The 21,616-nt window shown below is 36.9% G+C and overlaps 1 long non-coding RNA gene across 1 annotated transcript; it reads left to right on the forward strand.

Annotated features, from left to right (window-relative positions):
• The first annotated feature begins 6,021 nt into the window (after window positions 1-6,021).
• Window positions 6,022-15,337, forward strand: LOC131457072 (uncharacterized). The gene is made up of 5 exons (XR_009239972.1): window positions 6,022-6,095; window positions 9,512-9,668; window positions 10,102-10,194; window positions 14,398-14,554; window positions 14,988-15,337. It is a non-coding gene; the product is annotated as an uncharacterized LOC131457072 (long non-coding RNA).
• The last annotated feature ends 6,279 nt before the right edge of the window (window positions 15,338-21,616 follow it).

The following is a 21,616-nucleotide window of genomic DNA, read 5'->3' on the forward strand; positions in this document are numbered from 1 at the left end:
CTATATCAGGAGGAAAACGAAACCTAAACAGTACGGCATCTCACACACACGTGTGGTGCGTTCAATAGCGTCGGAATGGCTATGGTGCGTTCATGAGTGTCGGACATATGAAAAGTCACCAAGAATACAATACAACTGAACAGTAAAACTCCTAAACAACATGGGCTTTCCAACACCTTCAGTATTTGATTTTGCAATGATTTCACTGTTTGGATGTGTTTTTCTATTTGTGTCTGTTTTTGTGCGCATTCAGCAGGGATACGGCTGTTTTCTGATTTTTTTCCTTTTTTCTACTGTCCCATAACATAAACCTCACAAATAAAGTTAAAATCTTAAAAGATATAGTTATATACCTTCAGTGTTTGATTTTGCAATGATTTCACTGTTTGGATGTGTTTTTCTATTTGTGTCTGTTTTTGTGCGCATTCAGCTGAGATAAGGCTGTTTTCGGACTTTTTTCATTTTTCAACTGTCCCATAACATAAACCTCACAAATGAAGTTAACAACTCAAAAGATTTAGTTCTGTACCCTCAGTGTTTGATTTTGCAATGATTTCACTGTCGGGATGTGTATTTCTATTGGTGTCTGTTTTGTGTGTGTATCAGGGACTAAGGCTAATCCCGGGTGCCGAGTTTCAGACCTGTGCAACCTTTGGAAAGGTAAAAGGTCAGCCGTTCTGGTGTGTTTTTTGTAATAATTCCTGAAGGCATTGAGTCAGGAGTCTGATTTTTCCGTATGTGTATCAGGGACTAATGCTAATCCCGGGTGCCGAGTTTCAGACCTGTGCACCTTTCGTAAAGGTCAATGGTCAGCCGTTCGGGTGTGTTTTTTGTAATAATTCCTGAAGGGCATTGAGCCAGTAGTCAAATTTTTCCGTATGTGTATCAGGGACTAAGTCTGATCTAGGTTGCTGAGTTTCAGACCTGTGCAACCTTTGGAAAGGTCAAAGGTCAGCCGTTCTGGTGTGTTTTTTGTAATAATTTGTAAAGGCATTAAGCCAGGAGTCTGATTTTTCTGTATGTGTATCAGGGACTAAGGCTAATCCCGGGTGCCGAGTTTCAGACCTGTGCAACCTTCGTAAAGGTCAAAGGTCAGCTGTGCAGGTGTGTTTTTGTAATAATTCCTAAAGGCATTGAGTCAGGAGTCTAATTTTTCCGTATATGTATCAGAAACTAACCCTCATCCCGGGTGCCGAGTTTCAGACCTGTGCAATCTTCGGAAAGGTCAAAGGTCAGCCGTTCGGGTGTGTTTTTTGTAATAATTCCTAAAGGCAATGAGCCAGGATGCTGATTTCTCTGTATGTGTATCGAGGACCATAGCTGATCCAGGGTGCCGAGTTTCAGACCTGTGCAACCTTCGGAAAGGTCAAAAGTCAGCCGTTTGCTTGTGTTTTTTGTAATAATTCCTAAATGCATTGAGCCAGGAGTCAGATTTTTCCGTATGTGTATCAGGGACTAAGACTAATCTTGGGTGCCGAGTTTCAGACCCGTGCAACCTTTGGAAAGGTAAAAGGTCAGCCGTTCTGATGTGTTTTTTGTAATAATTCCTGAAGGCATTGAGCCAGGAGTCTGATTTTTCTGTATGTGTATCAGCGACTAAGGCTAATCCCGGGTGCTGAGTTTCAGACCTGTGCAACCTTTGGAAAGGTCAAAGGTCAGCCGTTCTGGTGTGTTTTTTGTAATAATTTGTAAAGGCATTAAGCCAGGAGTCTGATTTTTCCGTATGTGTATCAGGGACTAAGGCTAATCCCGGGTGCCGAGTTTCAGACCAGTGCAACCTTCAAAAAGGTCAAAGGTCAGCCTTTCAGGTGTGTTTTTTGTAATTATTCCTAAAGGCATTGGGCCAGGAGTCTGATTTTTCCGTATGTGTATCAGGGACTAAGACTAATCTTGGGTGCCGAGTTTCAGACCTGTGCAACCTTCGGAAAGGTCAAAGGTCAGCCGTTCGGTGTGTTTTTTTTGTAATAATTCCTATAATATAAAACCCACAAATGAAGTTAACATCTTATAAGATATACTTATGTACCTTCAGTGTTTGATTTTGCAATGATTTCACTGTTTGGATGTGTTTTTCTATTTGTGTCTGTTTTTGTGCGCATTCAGCAGGGATACGGCTGTTTTCTGATTTTTTTCATTTTTCTACTGTCCCATAACATAAACCTCACAAATAAAGTTAAAATCTTAAAAGATATAGTTATATACCTTCAGTGTTTGATTTTGCAATGATTTCACTGTTTGGATACTCTGAGATAAGGCTGTTTTCGGATCTTTACTGGTTTCTTAACAGTTGACCTTTCACAATGGCAGCATTCAGTGTTTTTTTTCTTTTTCTGGAGCCTTTAACTCCTCATGTTGATAAAATAATGCAATAATATATGTAGAATATTATCAAACCTCTAATAATGACCACCGTAGGCATGAATGATTGTAAAATTGATTACAGTCAAAATAATATAAGATGACATACAGCATAATATTTTCATGGGGGTTAATTCAATTATTTACCAATAACAGTGACAGCTAACCAAATGGAATCATCAGTAGTTTTAATCTCTACTGGCTCTTACCCTGGTCTGGCAGAGCTTCAGAGAACAAATCTCCATGGCAACCTAACTTTATCAATTGATCTTGTTTTGAGCAAAATAGTCCAGGATACTGGACAGCTTAATCCCTTCTGTACATGGTCCTCTGATATTTTCAAGCCTCAACTTGCCAGCTCCATGTTTATTTTTATTATATCAGAAAGTATATGAGTTAGCTGTGGATGAGCTAACTCATGCTTTTGAAGCTTTTGAAGCATGATGATGGTCGCCACAGCGGTCATCTTCCAGATAGAGATTAGATAGAAAATAAAAACTCTAAACTCAAGGAATTTTGCGAGAACAGGTGAACGTCACATAGTGTTCCCTGAGACATTATTGCTCTGGACCATAATCATGAATTGGACTGATAATCTCAAGAAATTACCGGCATCTTGTTAAAAGTCCCAGTACGGAAATAAAAGTGCCGGTTCTGTGAACTGGAAAGTACCGGGCCACTTCAAGCACTAGTTAATAATTGTACTGTAATGACAGTGATTATATTTTCTGTACACTTAATGTCTCTTATGTGATCTTATTCTTCAACAAACAAGTGCACAATATAATTCACTTAGAATTCTAAACAGCACATTGCAATTTCTGCAATTATTATCAAAGTATTGATCAGTAATACAGTGAAAATGAGCGGAAAAATTAATATTTGCTTTGCAAGTCAATTTAAGGTGTGCGCCCCTAAATGTTTTGCTTGCTCTCCTTAAATGTTCAGTTACACCCCTACTGTGCTCCTTGTAAAACGTTAGTCAGATGCCCTCCAAACATTGTTCTAAAGGGTTTATGGTCTTAGTTCCTCTTCAGTAGAGCTGCATGTCCACAATGTAAAAAAAACCCTTCTCCACTAACTATGGTTGTTTCCATCCCTTCTCTTCTATTGTTTGTATTGTATTTGTATTGTATTTGTACTTTATGTATTTAGGTGGTCTTATAAATTAAAGGATACATACTGTGAAGCAGCACTGTAATAAGCGACGGCCAGTTGATGAACCCATTAAAATATTCCATAACATGTCATTTAGCAGACACTTTTATCCAAGGCGACTAACAATGGAATTGAGTACAGTAAGCCAGGGGCGGAGCCGAACTTGTGACCATTACGACCATGCTGTCTTTCGCACACAGGGTACCGGTCTTAACCACTGAGCCACTCTACCCCCGTATATATGAAATATGTCTTATTAACTTGTGATAGGATGTGGAATTTGAGACACGGCCTCATGACAGAATGAGCCGGTTAATGTCTTTTTATTTTTTATTTCCCTTTTCATTGCTTAAGCAGGAATGCTGTTGTGACCTATGGCCTGTGAGGGTGGACCATGGAGGACAATTTTATCTCTCACTGTATGTGCAAGAAAAACTGTCAGGATACACAGAGACAGCATTAACAAGGGTAATTAAAAGTGTTTCTAAACATTATTTCTCTCAAAACCATATGTGATGTGTGTGTGGGTATGTATTTTTCAGTACTTGGACAGTGGAGTGTCGGGGTGGTTGTGTATATAGCTCCTGTGTTTCTATATCGATACATGTTACTAAATCTAGTAACATGTATCGATGTTACTGTCTGATATAATCATATCAGACAGTGGTCATGAAATTATTTGCATTTCTTTTTCCCACAAATCTTTTCTGAGTTATATGGCATGTGAAAAGTAAAAGATAATCTTGGAATAACATTAATATTTCCTAAAATGTGTTCCATTGACTGGGCTTGAAACCTAAAAGCAACAGAAAACTTTTTTTTTAATTCCATTCTGCACTGCATTTTTACAGAACCACAGCAACACTCCCCCTGAAGGCCGCCTTGGTTCACCTGGTGGACCAAGAGCTTCTTGATATGGAGGACACCACAGTTCGATACTGTTCGAACCTGAGCTGCCAGCATTGGAATCCAACGGTTTATTGATGCTTGTAATTCTCACACAGTTTCAGGTATTTGATCCATTTGAGCAGTTGCATCCCCAACACAAAAATGAATTTCACTTAGCAGGGAGCCTGCTGTGAGGATTACTTCCCCCTTGGCAACACCTCAGGTCCACTTCCTCAGGTCCCACTGAGCATTTTCAAATTCAAAATGTGTGAAGAAAATCATTTCAGTGTAATCAGTGCATCTGAAAAGTATTCAGATGCACTGGCTTATAACCCTATAACCCTAACCCTAACCCTCATTTATTACACACTTTGTTGTGTTAGAGACTTGATTGAAATAAATAGCATAGCATTAATCGGATTTTACATAATTTAGGCAGCTGACAAAACAATACTGTGAAATTACAGTTGCCTGATAGCCAAAAAATGATTACCCTGTTATTTGTTGCAAAAAGTGAAGTTTGAGCCTATATTCCTCCAAAACATATACAGTAAAAGTATTTCATACAACTAGTATATGATGTATAAGTGGTACTGAGTTCAGTGAAAGTGAAATCATACACTACTAATACAAATTATGGATTTTAAACTTCATCAAAAACGGATGATCACACAGGTCATACAAATGTATGTTTGATTTGATGTAATTATTTTACATGTAATCACTATAATATGATAGGGTTAGGGTTAGTTTTGATAAATGATTTAACCTTTTTCTTTTCAGTACATTGTGACTGATGTTGATGAGGTCGAGGTCTTCAGCGTCTGAGGCTGTCAGGATGAATTGAGCCCCAAACAAAGTGAAACATTGTGTTTACCTGTAATTGCACCTGTGTAAACAAAACCAGACTTTTGTTTGGGTTCACGTAGAGGGCAAGTCTTTGAAGTCCCTCAAGATGCCTGTTTGTTTTTTTTACTCAAAGGAGTGAATGTGTGTATGAGCCTCTTTGTAGGTGTCGGTGCCTGTGTATCATGTCGATTTGAACTTGATATGAGAAAAAGAAGTGCCTGGAGTTGCACATGCACACAGACACACAGACACACACACACACACACACACACACACACACACACATTCATTCCTAAACCCACATTCACACCATACTATGATATCCCTAAAATACACCCACATCATTTTAGCTTCAGATATTGATTGAATTGTGTGTTATATGATAATGAAAAATGTTGATATTCCCTGACAGTGGAAAATAACTTCACCTACACCAAATTTGGAGCAATTTGCATCAACACAGCCAAAGATATCGTCAAAAAAAAATCCAAAAGCACAAAGAATGTAGAGGATTAATCTGTAATGTTTTTATTACAAAAAATCTTGGAAGCGAACATTTCTGCCATGCATGTATGGTGAAACAAAGGGGCAGTTTATTTCAACTACTACTGTAGCTTTAAGATAATTATCGGCCATCATCACACTCCAACGCAACGTAGTTCCCCACCACAGCAGCAGCAGCGGATTAATATCCAAAACGTGAACAGGTTAGTGTCTGCTCAGCAGGTGGATGAACATGTAATGGAGTTGCAGCATCAGTCGCTGACCAAGGAATTACTGGGGAAGTTGGTGGTAGAGGGAGGCTATTGACATGTCACAGCAAGATGCTCAAAAATGTAGAGGTAAGTGAAATTTTGAATTATTATAATGAGCTAAACAGCAGGCCAGGTGGCTAAAGAGCTGTTGCTAAAATGTGTTCGTTAATTACAGTAACTACGTCTTTTCACTCATTGAAAATACATACATACACATGTATTTAAACACACACACGCATTAATCGAAATATAGTTAATAATAATATATGCACATGTAAATGTTCCATGCTCTTTTTTTTTCTTTTTCGCTTTGCTGTTTTTTGGGAAAGTTTAGTGTTTAAATGCAGATGGTGTTGTCTGCGACGTTACACGGGAGCCAGACTTTCTGTCTGAACAGTTCCACTGTGAGAACCGATGTCCTCTCACCCGGACCCGCAGCTGCAAAGCTCCCGTTTTCGCGGAACCGCTTGCTGTGTTTCGGCTGCGTCTTCGGTTGTGAGGACTGCGGGTCACATTGCTGATCTGTTCAGAGAGCTTCGCTGGTGCTGCTGCTGCAGGTATCCTGTCTATTTAACAAGTAGGCTATACACTAAATCTATCCCTCTATTCTTAAAAATTAAGTCCACTCTGAATGTTGATACAGTGTGGGTGTTGTAATTATTATTATTTTTTATGACAGTCTTTTCCAGTCTTACAACGCACAGTTAACGTGACTGGATTCTGCTTCATCCGGGGAAAGAGGTTGACCCTCAGGCTTTGGACACCTACAGTATTTAGTTGATGACAAACTGTTTCCTTAACCCTCAGGCTTCATTATGATTCATTTCCACTGTGTTAGTGCATATGGCACACTTTCTTGTAAGAAGGTCTCTTGGCAAATTGGAATTCAAATGAAAACATTTTATTAATAGATCAATAGAACACTGAACATTGTTTTCACCATACACTTGAGTATATGGCAGGAATGTTCACTCCTAAGAATTGTTGTCATAAAAGATTAATACTTTTGTCCTGCATCAGTCCTCCTCAAAACCACCAAATATTCAATCATTTCCATATTACAAATGTCCTCTTTTCAAATTAAGAGGGGAGGGAGTACATGTTTTATCTGATGCTACACAAAACTAACAATGCTTCAAAGTTAATATTGTGGGTCATCTTTGACATATTCAAGACTGATTAAAAAAAAATCTCCCAGCCACCCAACATTTGTCATATGTGTTGCCAGTACAACCAATGAAATGCTCATTTGTACTTGTCAGGAAGTCACTGCAGCTCTGACCTTGTAACCTAAATATGTTTCTGCTTCAAAATCACTTTGTTTCATACATGAGGCTAATGTCTGGCAGATTATACCAATCTTAGCCAATCTTCATCACTAAATTTTATGTTAAATCGTGATTCCCATCTTTTTTTTAATGTATTTTGTAGCATTTTTTTTATATAGTCCCAATATAATTCTAATTGTGGTTTCTTTGTATGCGTTGATTATGATGATCTGGATCACACTATTCACTTCTCAGGAGGAGTCCACCCTGGTCTCTTTCATATAGTAGTCTCTAAGTTGCAGGAATCCACAGAATTCATGATTGATTATCTAAATCCTTTTCATATTTTGGAAACTCTCAAGCTGTCCATCTTTCACCATAACACACCATGCTGTGATTCCCTTTGTTGTCCACTGTTTAAATCCTATATCGTACCTAGTCGGTGTAAAATTGCTATCCTATTCAATAAATGAGTGTCTTTCTGTATCTTATATTTTTTTATTATGCTGAACCATATTTTGTATGTGAACATCGTGATTGTGTCTATTTGGTTTTGAATCTTCTTGTATGTTTCTTTATCCCCAATTATATTCTGTACTGGGTTTTCTCCAAACTCTTTTTCTATTTAATTTCACTGTGTCTGGTTTGCACCAACCTACAATATATCTCAATTGGGCCGCATGGTAGTATTCCTTTAATTTTGGAAGTCTCATCCCTCCTTCTTCTTTTGGCAGCTGGAGAGTTTCCAGTCTTATTGTGGATCTTCTGCCACCCCAACTAAACTTTGATATCATTTTATTCCATCTCATAAATTGGGGTTTGGGGGACCTCTACTGGTAGGGCTTGGAATAGGTATAAGGTGTCAGGGTCAGCGAGTCGGCGGCACCCCGCTTTACCCGCAGGCTGTAGCAGAGAGCCCCCCTTACAGCAACAACTTTGGCTCTTTCTCTCCCACTCCTGAATTCCCCGCTCCAGAGCCTGATGATGATCATGAAACACCTTTTGTAGAGGTAGAGAAAAAGAAAAGAAAAGCTTGTAGTATAAGTTATAAAATGACGACAAACCCACACCATAGCTTCCCCCCAAACATTTATGACCTCACCCAAAGTTTCATCTTGGAATGCCCATGGCATCCAATCAAATTCTTTTAGAGCCCAACAAATTAAATTCTTGTTGAAAACTGACTTTGACATATTATGTTGTCAAGAACTGAGACTGAACACAAGTAAAGAGTAAAGGTATCCAGCATGTGGAACAAAGGTCAAAGGGTAATTTCTATTGGCGAAAGTAAAGCTGATGGTGGGATCTTTTTTCTAAAACTGGTGATGTCACTATTATTCGTAAAACGAATGAATTCCTAATTTAATTCCTTGTAGATTGCTCATGTTGGATTGTTTTTATCGAGGAGAAAAAATACGAATGATACACATGTACACCTCTCATGAGAGAACAAACATTTTTCAACTTTTTAAAAGACTTAAAGAAGCGCTATTGGTCGGATACAAAATTATTTTATGTGGCGACTTTAACACTGTCATCGATGTAAACGACAGAGTGAGCTCTAAAGTCTTGAAACTCAGCTCTGACGGTAATCGCTTGACTCAATTCAATTCTTATGTAGACTAATTGTGATCTTAACAAGTCCTGGCAAATTAAAGTAGGCACAAGCACCATGACGTCCAATCTGAAGCAGCATCCTGCAATTTGTCTTCTTATGTCATCACTTTTTTTCAAAGGATGTATGTTACAGTATTTTAAATAAAATACACATAATGGAAATATATTGGTACAAAATATGAAGGAATTTTTATCATCTCCAGAAAAGAGCATATTTTGTATTTTAAATATGTATTTTTTTAATACATGTATCAGAAATACTTCCCATCCCTGCTTAGAGACATTACGTGAAGGTTGAAAATTGTGTCGCTTTAAATAAAACCCATAACATGAGAAAATAAATTGAAGCACAAGATATAATGATTATGTATAGAAAATGCACTCGGATTTTCGCAGTTGAAGCACAAGAATCTGGATCTTTACAAAACAAATGTTATCTATCCGCAATTCCTATACTCCTATTCCAGATATGTTTGTGATTTAAACAGCATTTGTCTAGTGTAACATTAGTGATACTTTTGCAGTAGTATATTTATTGTGAGACACAATTATACATTTTTCCCAAATCTGTCCATGCCTCATCCATCTCTTCCTCTCCCTTCTTGTCTTCCTCCTCAGCACATGGAGAAGATTGCCATGCTGGCTTTCCATCCAGTTAAGATGCACAGCTGCTATGAGAAGGTGGTGAACCTGAGCCTTGAGGGTCTTGCAGCAACAGTTTGACGTGAGCAGCCCGTCAGTGTTTGTCCAAAGGGCCCAGATCCCCATGAGAGAGGTGAAACCTCAACTACTGACTAACCAGTCTAATATGGGTTATTGGTTAACTGGTTAACACAATGGGAAGTTTCTATGAGAGCTAATCATTTTATTGACACTCATTTTATTTCTTGATCATTTTCCTACACTGTAGCTCCTGTTTGACTAGAGTTTGTCAAATAGTTGGATGATGAGGTTCTGACTGTGGCATTGATCAAGGACACAGTAGAACTAAAGGCGAACATCTTTTTGCGGTTTGATAACTCAGTGGACAGTTAAATAGATATAGTTGTCTACAGACATGCCACAATACAGACTGTGGAACTGGGTGTAGTACATTATCATATATTATCATTATTTCATGGGATATTCCTATATGAGTCAGTTTGTCTGGTGTTACATGCATGTATGTCACAAAGTTAGGTACAAAACTACAAATTGTGTTTTACTAGATGTTTGAGCAGATCCTTCATCAGAGTCTCGAGTCTCAGGGTACAGAGGAGCTGTGTAAGATCATCCAGCACTGCCAGGACAGAGTCATTAAGGTAATACACAAAGAAAACAGGCTTGTGCATCAAATTCTTGCATAACATCTACATTAATATCTAATAATATTACATCTGGCATACTCCAGCCCTGGGAGTGAAACTTTTGGTCTGGCCTTGTTTTAGTGTTAATGAAAATTCAGGTTCACCTTTATCAATTTATTAATTTTTTAACAAAGAGTCCAGGATACCGGGCAATATCCCAGCTTAATCCCTTCTGTGCATGGTCCTCTGATATTTTCAAGCCTCAACTTGCCAGCTCCATGTTTATTTTTATTATATCAGAAAGTATGAGTGTGTGGATGAGCTAACTCATGCTTTTGAAGCATGATGATGGTCGCCACAGCGGTCGTCTTCCAGATAGAGATTAGATAGAAAATAAAAACTCCAAACTCAAGGAATAAACACTTGACTTTTGCGAGAACAGGTGAACGTCACATAGTGTACCCTGAGACATTATTGCTCTGGACCATAATCATCAATTGGACTGATAAGAGATTGCCGGCATCTTGTGAAATGTGCCAGTACACAAATAAAAGTGCCGGTTCTGTGTACTGGACAGTACCGGGCCACTTCTAGTTAATAATTGTACTGTAGCGACAGTGATGGTATTTTATGTACACTTAATGTCTCTTATGTGATCTTATTCTTTAACAAACAAGTGCACAATAAAAATTCACTGGGAATTCTAAACAGCACATTGCAATTTCTGCAATTATTATCGAAGTATTGATCAGTAATACAGTGAAAATGAGAGGAAATGTTTAAGGTGTGCGCCCCTAAATGTTCTGCTTGCTCTCCTAAAACATTCAGTTATAGGGGGGCCACTGTGCTCCTAGTAAGAGCTGTTGCTAAAATGTGTTCGTTAATTACAGTAACTACGTCTTTTCACTCATTGAAAATACATACATACACATGTATTTAAACACACACACGCATTAATCGAAATATAGTTAATAATAATATATGCACATGTAAATGTTCCATGCTCTTTTTTTCTTTTTCGCTTTGCTGTTTTTGGCGAAAGTTTAGTGTTTAAATGCAGATGGTGTTGTCTGCGACGTTACACGGGAGCCAGACTTTCTGTCTGAACAGTTCCACTGTGAGAACCGATGTCCTCTCACCCGGACCCGCAGCTGCAAAGCTCCCGTTTTCGCGGAACCGCTTGCTGTGTTTCGGCTGCGTCTTCGGTTGTGAGGACTGTGGGTCACATTGCTGATCTGTTCAGAGAGCTTCGCTGGTGCTGCTGCTGCAGGTATCCTGTCTATTTAACAAGTAGGCTATACACTAAATCTATCCCTCTATTCTTAAAAATTAAGTCCACTCTGAATGTTGATACAGTGTGGGTGTTGTAATTATTATTATTTTTTATGACAGTCTTTTCCATTCTTACAACGCACAGTTAACGTGACTGGATTCTGCTTCATCCGGGGAAAGAGGTTGACCCTCAGGCTTTGGACACCTATCGATTTAGTTGATGACAAACTGTTTCCTTAACCCTCAGGCTTCATTATGATTCATTTCCACTGTGTTAGTGCATATGGCACACTTTCTTGTAAGAAGGTCTCTTGGCAAATTGGAATTCAAATGAAAACATTTTATTAATAGATCAATAGAACACTGAACATTGTTTTCACCATACACTTGAGTATATGGCAGGAATGTTCACTCCCAAGAATTGTTGTCATAAAAGATTAATACTTTTGTCCTGCATCAGTCCTCAAAACCACCAAATATTCAATCATTTCCATATTACAAATGTCCTCTTTTCAAATTAAGAGGGGAGGGAGTACATGTTTTATCTGATGCTACACAAAACTAACAATGCTTCAAAGTTAATATTGTGGGTAATCTTTGACATATTCAAGACTGATTAAAAAAAAATCTCCCAGCCACCCAACATTTGTCATATGTGTTGCTAGTACAACCCATGAAATGCTAATTTGTACTTGTCAGGAAGTCACTGCAGCTCTGACCTTGTAACCTAAATATGTTTCTGCTTCAAAATCACTTTGTTTCATACATGAGGCTAATGTCTGGCAGATTATACCAATCTTAGCCAATCTTCATCACTAAGTTTTATGTTAAATCCTGATTCCCATCTTTTTTTTAATGTATTTTGTAGCATTTTTTTATATAGTCCCAATATAATTCTAATTGTGGTTTCTTTGTATGCGTTGATTATGATGCTCTGGATCACACTATTCACTTCTCAGGAGGAGTCCACCCTGGTCTCTTTCATATAGTAGTCTCTAAGTTGCAGGAATCCACAGAATTCATGATTGATTATCTAAATCCTTTTTTTCTGTCATATTTTGGAAACTCTCAAGCTGTCAATCTTTCACCATAACACACCATGCTGTGATTCCCTTTGTTGTCCACTGTTTAAATCCTATATCGTACCTAGTCGGTGTAAAATTGCTATCCTATTCAATAAATGAGTGTCTATCTGTATCTTATATTTTTTTATTATGCTGAACCATATTTTGTATGTGAACATCGTGATTGTGTCTATTTGGTTTTGAATCTTCTTGTATGTTTCTTTATCCCCAATTATATTCTGTACTGGGTTTTCTCCAAACTCTTTTTCTATTTAATTTCACTGTGTCTGGTTTGCACCAACCTACAATATATCTCAATTGGGCGGCATGGTAGTATTCCTTTAATTTTGGAAGTCTCATCTCTCCTTCTTCTTTTGGCAGCTGGAGAGTTTCCAGTCTTATTGTGGATCTTTTGTCACCCCAACTAAACTTTGATATCATTTTATTCCATCTCATAAATTGGGGTTTGGGGGACCTCTACTGGTAGGGCTTGGAATAGGTATAAGGTGTCAGGGTCAGCGAGTCGGCGGCACCCCGCTTTACCCGCAGGCTGTAGCAGAGAGCCCCCCTTACAGCAACAACTTTGGCTCTTTCTCTCCCACTCCTGAATTCCCCGCTCCAGAGCCTGATGATGATCATGAAACACCTTTTGTAGAGGTAGAGAAAAAGAAAAGAAAAGCTTGTAGTATAAGTTATAAAATGACGACAAACCCACACCATAGCTTCCCCCCAAACATTTATGACCTCACCCAAAGTTTCATCTTGGAATGCCCATGGCATCCAATCAAATTCTTTTAGAGCCCAACAAATTAAATTCTTGTTGAAAACTGACTTTGACATATTATGTTGTCAAGAACTGAGACTGAACACAAGTAAAGAGTAAAGGTATCCAGCATGTGGAACAAAGGTCAAAGTGTAATTTCTATTGGCGAAAGTAAAGCTGATGGTGGGATCTTTTTTCTAAAACTGGTGATGTCACTATTATTCGTAAAACGAATGAATTCCTAATTTAATTCCTTGTAGATTGCTCATGTTGGATTGTTTTTACCGAGGAGAAAAAATACGAATGATACACATGTACACCTCTCATGAGAGAACAAACATTTTTCAACTTTTTAAAAGACTTAAAGAAGCGCTATTGGTCGGATACAAAATTATTTTATGTGGCGACTTTAACACTGTCATCGATGTAAACGACAGAGTGAGCTCTAAAGTCTTGAAACTCAGCTCTGACGGTAATCGCTTGACTCAATTCAATTCTTATGTAGACTAATTGTGATCTTAACAAGTCCTGGCAAATTAAAGTAGGCACAAGCACCATGACGTCCAATCTGAAGCAGCATCCTGCAATTTGTCTTCTTATGTCATCACTTTTTTTCAAAGGATGTATGTTACAGTATTTTAAATAAAATACACATAATGGAAATATATTGGTACAAAATATGAAGGAATTTTTATCATCTCCAGAAAAGAGCATATTTTGTATTTTAAATATGTATTTTTTTAATACATGTATCAGAAATACTTCCCATCCCTGCTTAGAGACATTACGTGAAGGTTGAAAATTGTGTCGCTTTAAATAAAACCCATAACATGAGAAAATAAATTGAAGCACAAGATATAATGATTATGTATAGAAAATGCACTCGGATTTTCGCAGTTGAAGCACAAGAATCTGGATCTTTACAAAACAAATGTTATCTATCCGCAATTCCTATACTCCTATTCCAGATATGTTTGTGATTTAAACAGCATTTGTCTAGTGTAACATTAGTGATACTTTTGCAGTAGTATATTTATTGTGAGACACAATTATACATTTTTCCCAAATCTGTCCATGCCTCATCCATCTCTTCCTCTCCCTTCTTGTCTTCCTCCTCAGCACATGGAGAAGATTGCCATGCTGGCTTTCCATCCAGTTAAGATGCACAGCTGCTATGAGAAGGTGGTGAACCTGAGCCTTGAGGGTCTTGCAGCAACAGTTTGACGTGAGCAGCCCGTCAGTGTTTGTCCAAAGGGCCCAGATCCCCATGAGAGAGGTGAAACCTCAACTACTGACTAACCAGTCTAATATGGGTTATTGGTTAACTGGTTAACACAATGGGAAGTTTCTATGAGAGCTAATCATTTTATTGACACTCATTTTATTTCTTGATCATTTTCCTACACTGTAGCTCCTGTTTGACTAGAGTTTGTCAAATAGTTGGATGATGAGGTTCTGACTGTGGCATTGATCAAGGACACAGTAGAACTAAAGGCGAACATCTTTTTGCGGTTTGATAACTCAGTGGACAGTTAAATAGATATAGTTGTCTACAGACATGCCACAATACAGACTGTGGAACTGGGTGTAGTACATTATCATATATTATCATTATTTCATGGGATATTCCTATATGAGTCAGTTTGTCTGGTGTTACATGCATGTATGTCACAAAGTTAGGTACAAAACTACAAATTGTGTTTTACTAGATGTTTGAGCAGATCCTTCATCAGAGTCTCGAGTCTCAGGGTACAGAGGAGCTGTGTAAGATCATCCAGCACTGCCAGGACAGAGTCATTAAGGTAATACACAAAGAAAACAGGCTTGTGCATCAAATTCTTGCATAACATCTACATTAATATCTAATAATATTACATCTGGCATACTCCAGCCCTGGGAGTGAAACTTTTGGTCTGGCCTTGTTTTAGTGTTAATGAAAATTCAGGTTCACCTTTATCAATTTATTAATTTTTTAACAAAGAGTCCAGGATACCGGGCAATATCCCAGCTTAATCCCTTCTGTGCATGGTCCTCTGATATTTTCAAGCCTCAACTTGCCAGCTCCATGTTTATTTTTATTATATCAGAAAGTATGAGTGTGTGGATGAGCTAACTCATGCTTTTGAAGCATGATGATGGTCGCCACAGCGGTCGTCTTCCAGATAGAGATTAGATAGAAAATAAAAACTCCAAACTCAAGGAATAAACACTTGACTTTTGCGAGAACAGGTGAACGTCACATAGTGTACCCTGAGACATTATTGCTCTGGACCATAATCATCAATTGGACTGATAAGAGATTGCCGGCATCTTGTGAAATGTGCCAGTACACAAATAAAAGTGCCGGTTCTGTGTACTGGACAGTACCGGGCCACTTCTAGTTAATAATTGTACTGTAGCGACAGTGATGGTATTTTATGTACACTTAATGTCTCTTATGTGATCTTATTCTTTAACAAACAAGTGCACAATACAAATTCACTGGGAATTCTAAACAGCACATTTCTGCAATTATTATCGAAGTATTGATCAGTAATACAGTGAAAATGAGAGGAAATGTTTAAGGTGTGCGCCCCTAAATGTTCTGCTTGCTCTCCTAAAACATTCAGTTATAGGGGGGGCTACTGTGCTCCTAGTAAAAAGTTAGTCTGGTGCCCTGCATACATTGTTCTAAAGGGTTTATGGTCTCTGTTCCTCTTCAGTAGAGCTGCATGTCCACAATGTAAATTTAATTTTACATTTAAATGCAGAGCTGTCAGTCCCACCGTGTGTGATTGACAGCTCTGCATTTCATGGTTGCAATGTTGCATTTGTAGTGGACAAGCTATCAGTATCCATCCCTTCTCTTATAACTATGGTTGTTTTCTGTTTTCAAAAACTAACATAGTGTTGCCCAAAATACTAAACTCCAACATTTAAACGGGGGAGTCTACCCATCAGTGGCAACCCAAATAGTTGACACTTCCCAACCTTATGAGAACCTGCCTCTCAAAATGGGTTATGGATTCATATTTTATCTCTGACAAATGGAATGTGAACTATGATGAGGAAGGCATGACAATATTATAGCTATATCATGATATATGATCTTAGAATTTTGATATTGTCATATCGTGATCGGGTATTTGTGATGAATTTTCCTGGTTTGAGAATTTTGGAGAAAATCAGGCTCAAAAGTCAAGATTTTGACAATTATTTTGCAACAATTCGTGACTTTGCACTGCCCTCTAATGGCCTAATATGATTTCCCATGAAATATGTCACCTGCTTTGCATACTACAGCTCCTTATTTTTCCAGTGATCCCCTATATGTCCATATCTACTGTGGACTATAGGAGAAAGTCCATCTCAAATATGAATGCTGACTGAATTCTATTGCAACCATTCCTGAATTTGCACTTCTCCCTACTGGCCGAAACGTGCATTTCTTTTAAGGTGGAATCGAAACTTAATGAAAATCGGAAGCGAATGTGGAGCCACCTTCAGCATCATCATGTCATTGTTCCCAATAGAATGAGTGCGTGAGTTTTTGTTTTTTATATTAATATAATGTCAATGTATTAATGATATAAATATAATGATGGTGATGATAACAATAATAATATTAACAGCGATAACAATAATAATAATATTAATAATAATGATATGATTACAACAATAATGTGTGTTGTGAAAGCAACATTTGTTGAAAAAAACATTGTAGAAATGTTTTTTTAAAGTTTGATTATGACAAATAACCATTTACAAATGAAATGTACATCTTATAAGATATACTTCTGTACTCTCAGTGTGTTTTGCAATGATTTCACAGTTGGGATGTGTTTTTCTATTGGTGTCTGTTTGTGTGCGCATTGAGCTGAGATAAGGCTGTTTCCGGATTTTTTAAATTGTTCTACTGTCCCGTAATATAAACCTAACAAATGAACTTAAAATCTTATAAGATATACTTCTTTACCTTCAGTGTTAGATTTTGCAAAGATTTCACTGTTTGGATGTGTTTTTCTATTGGTGTCTGTTTGTGTGCGCATTCAGTTGAGATAAGGCTGTTTTCGGATTTTTTTTTATTTTTTACTGTCCCGTAATATAAACCTAACAAATGAACTTAAAATCTTATATGATATACTTCTTTTACCTTCAGTGTTTGATTTTGCAAAGATTTCACTGTTTGGATGTGTTTTTCTATTGGTGTCTGTTTGTGTGCGCATTCAATAAGATAAGGCTGTTTTCGGATTTTTCTTAAATTTCTACTGTCACGTAATATAAACCTAACAAATGAACTTAAGATATTATATGATATACTTCTTTACTTCTATTGGTGTCTGTTTTGTGTGCGCATTCAGCTGAGATAAGGCTGTTTCCGGATTTTTGTCATTCTTCTACTGTCCCATAACATAAACCTAACACATGAACTTAAGATCTTATAAGATATACTTCTGTACCCTCAGTGTTTGATTTTGCAAAGATTTCACTGTTTGGATGTGTTTTTCTATTGGTGTCTGTTTGTGTGCGCATTCAGCTGAGATAAGGCTGTTTCCGGATATTTTTTATTTTTCTACTGTCCAATAACATAAACCTCACAAATGAAATTAACATCTTAAAATATGTAGTTCTGTACCCTCAGTGTTTGATTTTGCAATGATTTCACTGTTGGGATGTGTTTTTCTAATGGCGTGCGCATTGAGCTGAGATAAGGCTGTTTTCGGATTTTTCTTAAATTTCTGCTGTCACTTAATATAAACCTAACAAATGAACTTAAAATCTTATAAGATATACTTCTTTACCTTCAGTGTTAGATTTTGCAAAGATTTCACTGTTTGATATGTTTTTCTATTGGTGTCTGTTTGTGTGCGCATTCAGCTGAGATAAGGCTGTTTCCGGATTTTTTTTATTTTTCTACTGTCCCGTAATATAAATCTCACAAATGAACTTAACATCTTAAAAGATTTAGTTCTGTACCCTCAGTGTTTGATTTTGCAATGATTTCCCTGTTTGGATGTGTTTTTCTGTTGGTGTCTGTTTGTGTGCGCAAAACGCTGAGATAAGGCTGTTTCCGGATTTTTTTTATTTTTCTACTGTCCCGTAATATTAACCTCACAAATTAAGTTAACATCTTAAAAGATTTAGTTCCGTACCCTCAGTGTTTGCTTTTGCAAAGATTTCACTGTTTGGATGTGTTTTTCTATTGGCGTGCGCATTGAGCTGAGATAAGGCTGTTTTCGGATTTTTTTTATTTTTCTACTGTCCCGTAATATTAACCTCACAAATTAAGTTAACATCTTAAAAGATTTAGTTCTGTACCCTCAGTGTTTGATTTTGCAAAGAATTCACTGTTTGGATGTGTTTTTCTATTAGTGTCTGTTTGTGTGCGCATTCAATGAGATAAGGCTGTTTTCGGATTTTTCTTAAATTTCTACTGTCCCTTAATATAAACCTAAAAAATGAACTTAAGATCTTATATGATATACTTCTTTACATTCAGTGTTTGATTTTGCAATGATTTCACTGTTTGGATGTGTTTTTCTATTGGTGTCTGTTTGTGTGCGCATTCAGCTGAGATAATGCTGTTTTCGGATTTTTCTTAAATTTCTACTGTCACTTAATATAAACCTAACAAATGAACTTAAGATCTTATAAGATATACTTCTTTACCTTCAGTGTTTGATTTTGCAAAGATTTCACTGTTCGGATGTGTTTTTCTATTGGTGTCTGTTTGTGTGCGCATTCAGCTGAGATAAGGCTGTTTCCGGATATTTTTTATTTTTCTACTGTCCCGTAATATAAACCTCACAAATGAAGTTAACATCTTAAAAGATTTAGTTCTGTACCCTCAGTGTTTGATTTAGCAAAGATTTCACTGTTCGGATGTGTTTTTCTATTGGTGTCTGTTTGTGCGCGCATTCAGCTGAGATAAGGCTGTTTTCGGATTTTTCTTAAATTTCTACTGTCACGTAATATAAACCTAACAAATGAACTTAAGATCTTATAAGATATACTTCTTTACCATCAGTGTTTGATTTTGCAAAGATTTCACTGTTTGGATGTGTTTTTCTATTGGTGTCTATTTGTGTGCGCATTCAGCTGAGATAAGGCTGTTTCCGGATATTTTTTATTTTTCTACTGTCCCATAACATAAACCTCACAAATGAAATTAACATCTTAAAAGATTTAGTTCTGTACCCTCAGTGTTTGATTTAGCAAAGATTTCACTGTTTGGATGTGTTTTTCTATTGGTGTCTGTTTGTGTGCGCATTCAGCTGAGATAAGGCTGTTTTCGGATTTTTCTTAAATTTCTACTGTCACTTAATATAAACCTAACAAATGAACTTAAGATCTTATAAGATATACTTCTTTACCTTCAGTGTTTGCTTTTGCAAAGATTTCACTGTTTGGATGTGTTTTTCTATTGGCGTGCGCATTGAGCTGAGATAAGGCTGTTTTCGGATTTTTTTTATTTTTCTACTGTCCCGTAATATTAACCTCACAAATTAAGTTAACATTTTAAAAGATTTAGTTCTGTACCCTCAGTGTTTGATTTTGCAAAGAATTCACTGTTTAGATGTGTTTTCTATTAGTGTCTGTTTGTGTGCGCATTCAATGAGATAAGGCTGTTTTCGGATTTTTTTTATTTTTCTACTGTCCCGTAATATAAACCTCACAAATGAACTTAAGATCTTATAAGATATCCTTCTTTACCTTCAGTGTTTGATTTAGCAACGATTTCACTGTTTGGATGTGTTTTTCTATTGGTGTCTGTTTGTGTGCGCATTCAGCTGAGATAAGGCTGTTTCCGGATTTTTTTTATTTTTCTACTTTCCCGTAATATAAACCTCACAAATGAAGTTAAAATCTTAAAAGATTTAGTTCTGTACCCTCAGTGTTTGATTTAGCAAAGATTTCACTGTTCGGATGTGTTTTTCTATTGGTGTCTATTTGTGTGCGCATTCAGTTGAGATAAGGCTGTTTCCGGATATTTTTTATTTTTCTACTGTCCCGTAATATAAACCTCACAAATGAAGTTAACATCTTAAATGATTTAGTTCTGTACCCTCAGTGTTTGATTTTGCAAAGATTTCACCGTTTGGATGTGTTTTTCTATTGGTGTCTGTTTGTGTGCGCATTCAGCTGAGATAAGGCTGTTTCCGGATTTTTTTATTTTTCTACTGTCCCGTAATATAAACCTCACAAATGAAGTTAACATATTAAAAGATTTAGTTCTTTTCCCTCACAGTGTTTGATTTAGCAAAGATTTCACTGTTTGGATGTGTTTTTCTATTGGTGTCTGTTTGTGTGCGCATTCAGCTGAGATAAGGCTGTTTTCGGATTTTTCTTAAATTTCTACTGTCACTTAATATAAACCTAACAAATGAACTTAAGATCTTATAAGATATACTTCTTTACCTTCAGTGTTTGATTTTGCAAAGATTTCACTGTTTGGATGTGTTTTTCTATTGGTGTCTATTTGTGTGCGCATTCAGTTGAGATAAGGCTGTTTCCGGGTATTTTTTATTTTTCTACTGTCCCGTAATATAAACCTCACAAATGAAGTTAACATCTTAAATGATTTAGTTCTGTACCCTCAGTGTTTGATTTTGCAATGATTTCACTGTTTGGATGTGTTTTTCTGTTGGTGTCTGTTTGTGTGCGCAAAACGCTGAGATAAGGCTGTTTCCGGATTTTTTTTATTTTTCTACTGTCCCGTAATATTAACCTCACAAATTAAGTTAACATCTTAAAAGATTTAGTTCCGTACCCTCAGTGTTTGCTTTTGCAAAGATTTCACTGTTTGGATGTGTTTTTCTATTGGCGTGCGCATTGAGCTGAGATAAGGCTGTTTTCGGATTTTTTTTATTTTTCTACTGTCCCGTAATATTAACCTCACAAATTAAGTTAACATTTTAAAAGATTTAGTTCTGTACCCTCAGTGTTTGATTTTGCAAAGAATTCACTGTTTAGATGTGTTTTCTATTAGTGTCTGTTTGTGTGCGCATTCAATGAGATAAGGCTGTTTTCGGATTTTTTTTATTTTTCTACTGTCCCGTAATATAAACCTCACAAATGAACTTAAGATCTTATAAGATATCCTTCTTTACCTTCAGTGTTTGATTTAGCAACGATTTCACTGTTTGGATGTGTTTTTCTATTGGTGTCTGTTTGTGTGCGCATTCAGCTGAGATAAGGCTGTTTCCGGATTTTTTTTATTTTTCTACTTTCCCGTAATATAAACCTCACAAATGAAGTTAACATCTTAAAAGATTTAGTTCTTTTCCCTCACAGTGTTTGATTTAGCAAAAATTTCACTGTTTGGATGTGTTTTTCTATTGGTGTCTGTTTGTGTGCG

Source organism: Solea solea, chromosome 3 (assembly GCF_958295425.1).
Source record: "Solea solea chromosome 3, fSolSol10.1, whole genome shotgun sequence".
NCBI classification, from domain to species: Eukaryota; Metazoa; Chordata; class Actinopteri; order Pleuronectiformes; family Soleidae; genus Solea; species Solea solea.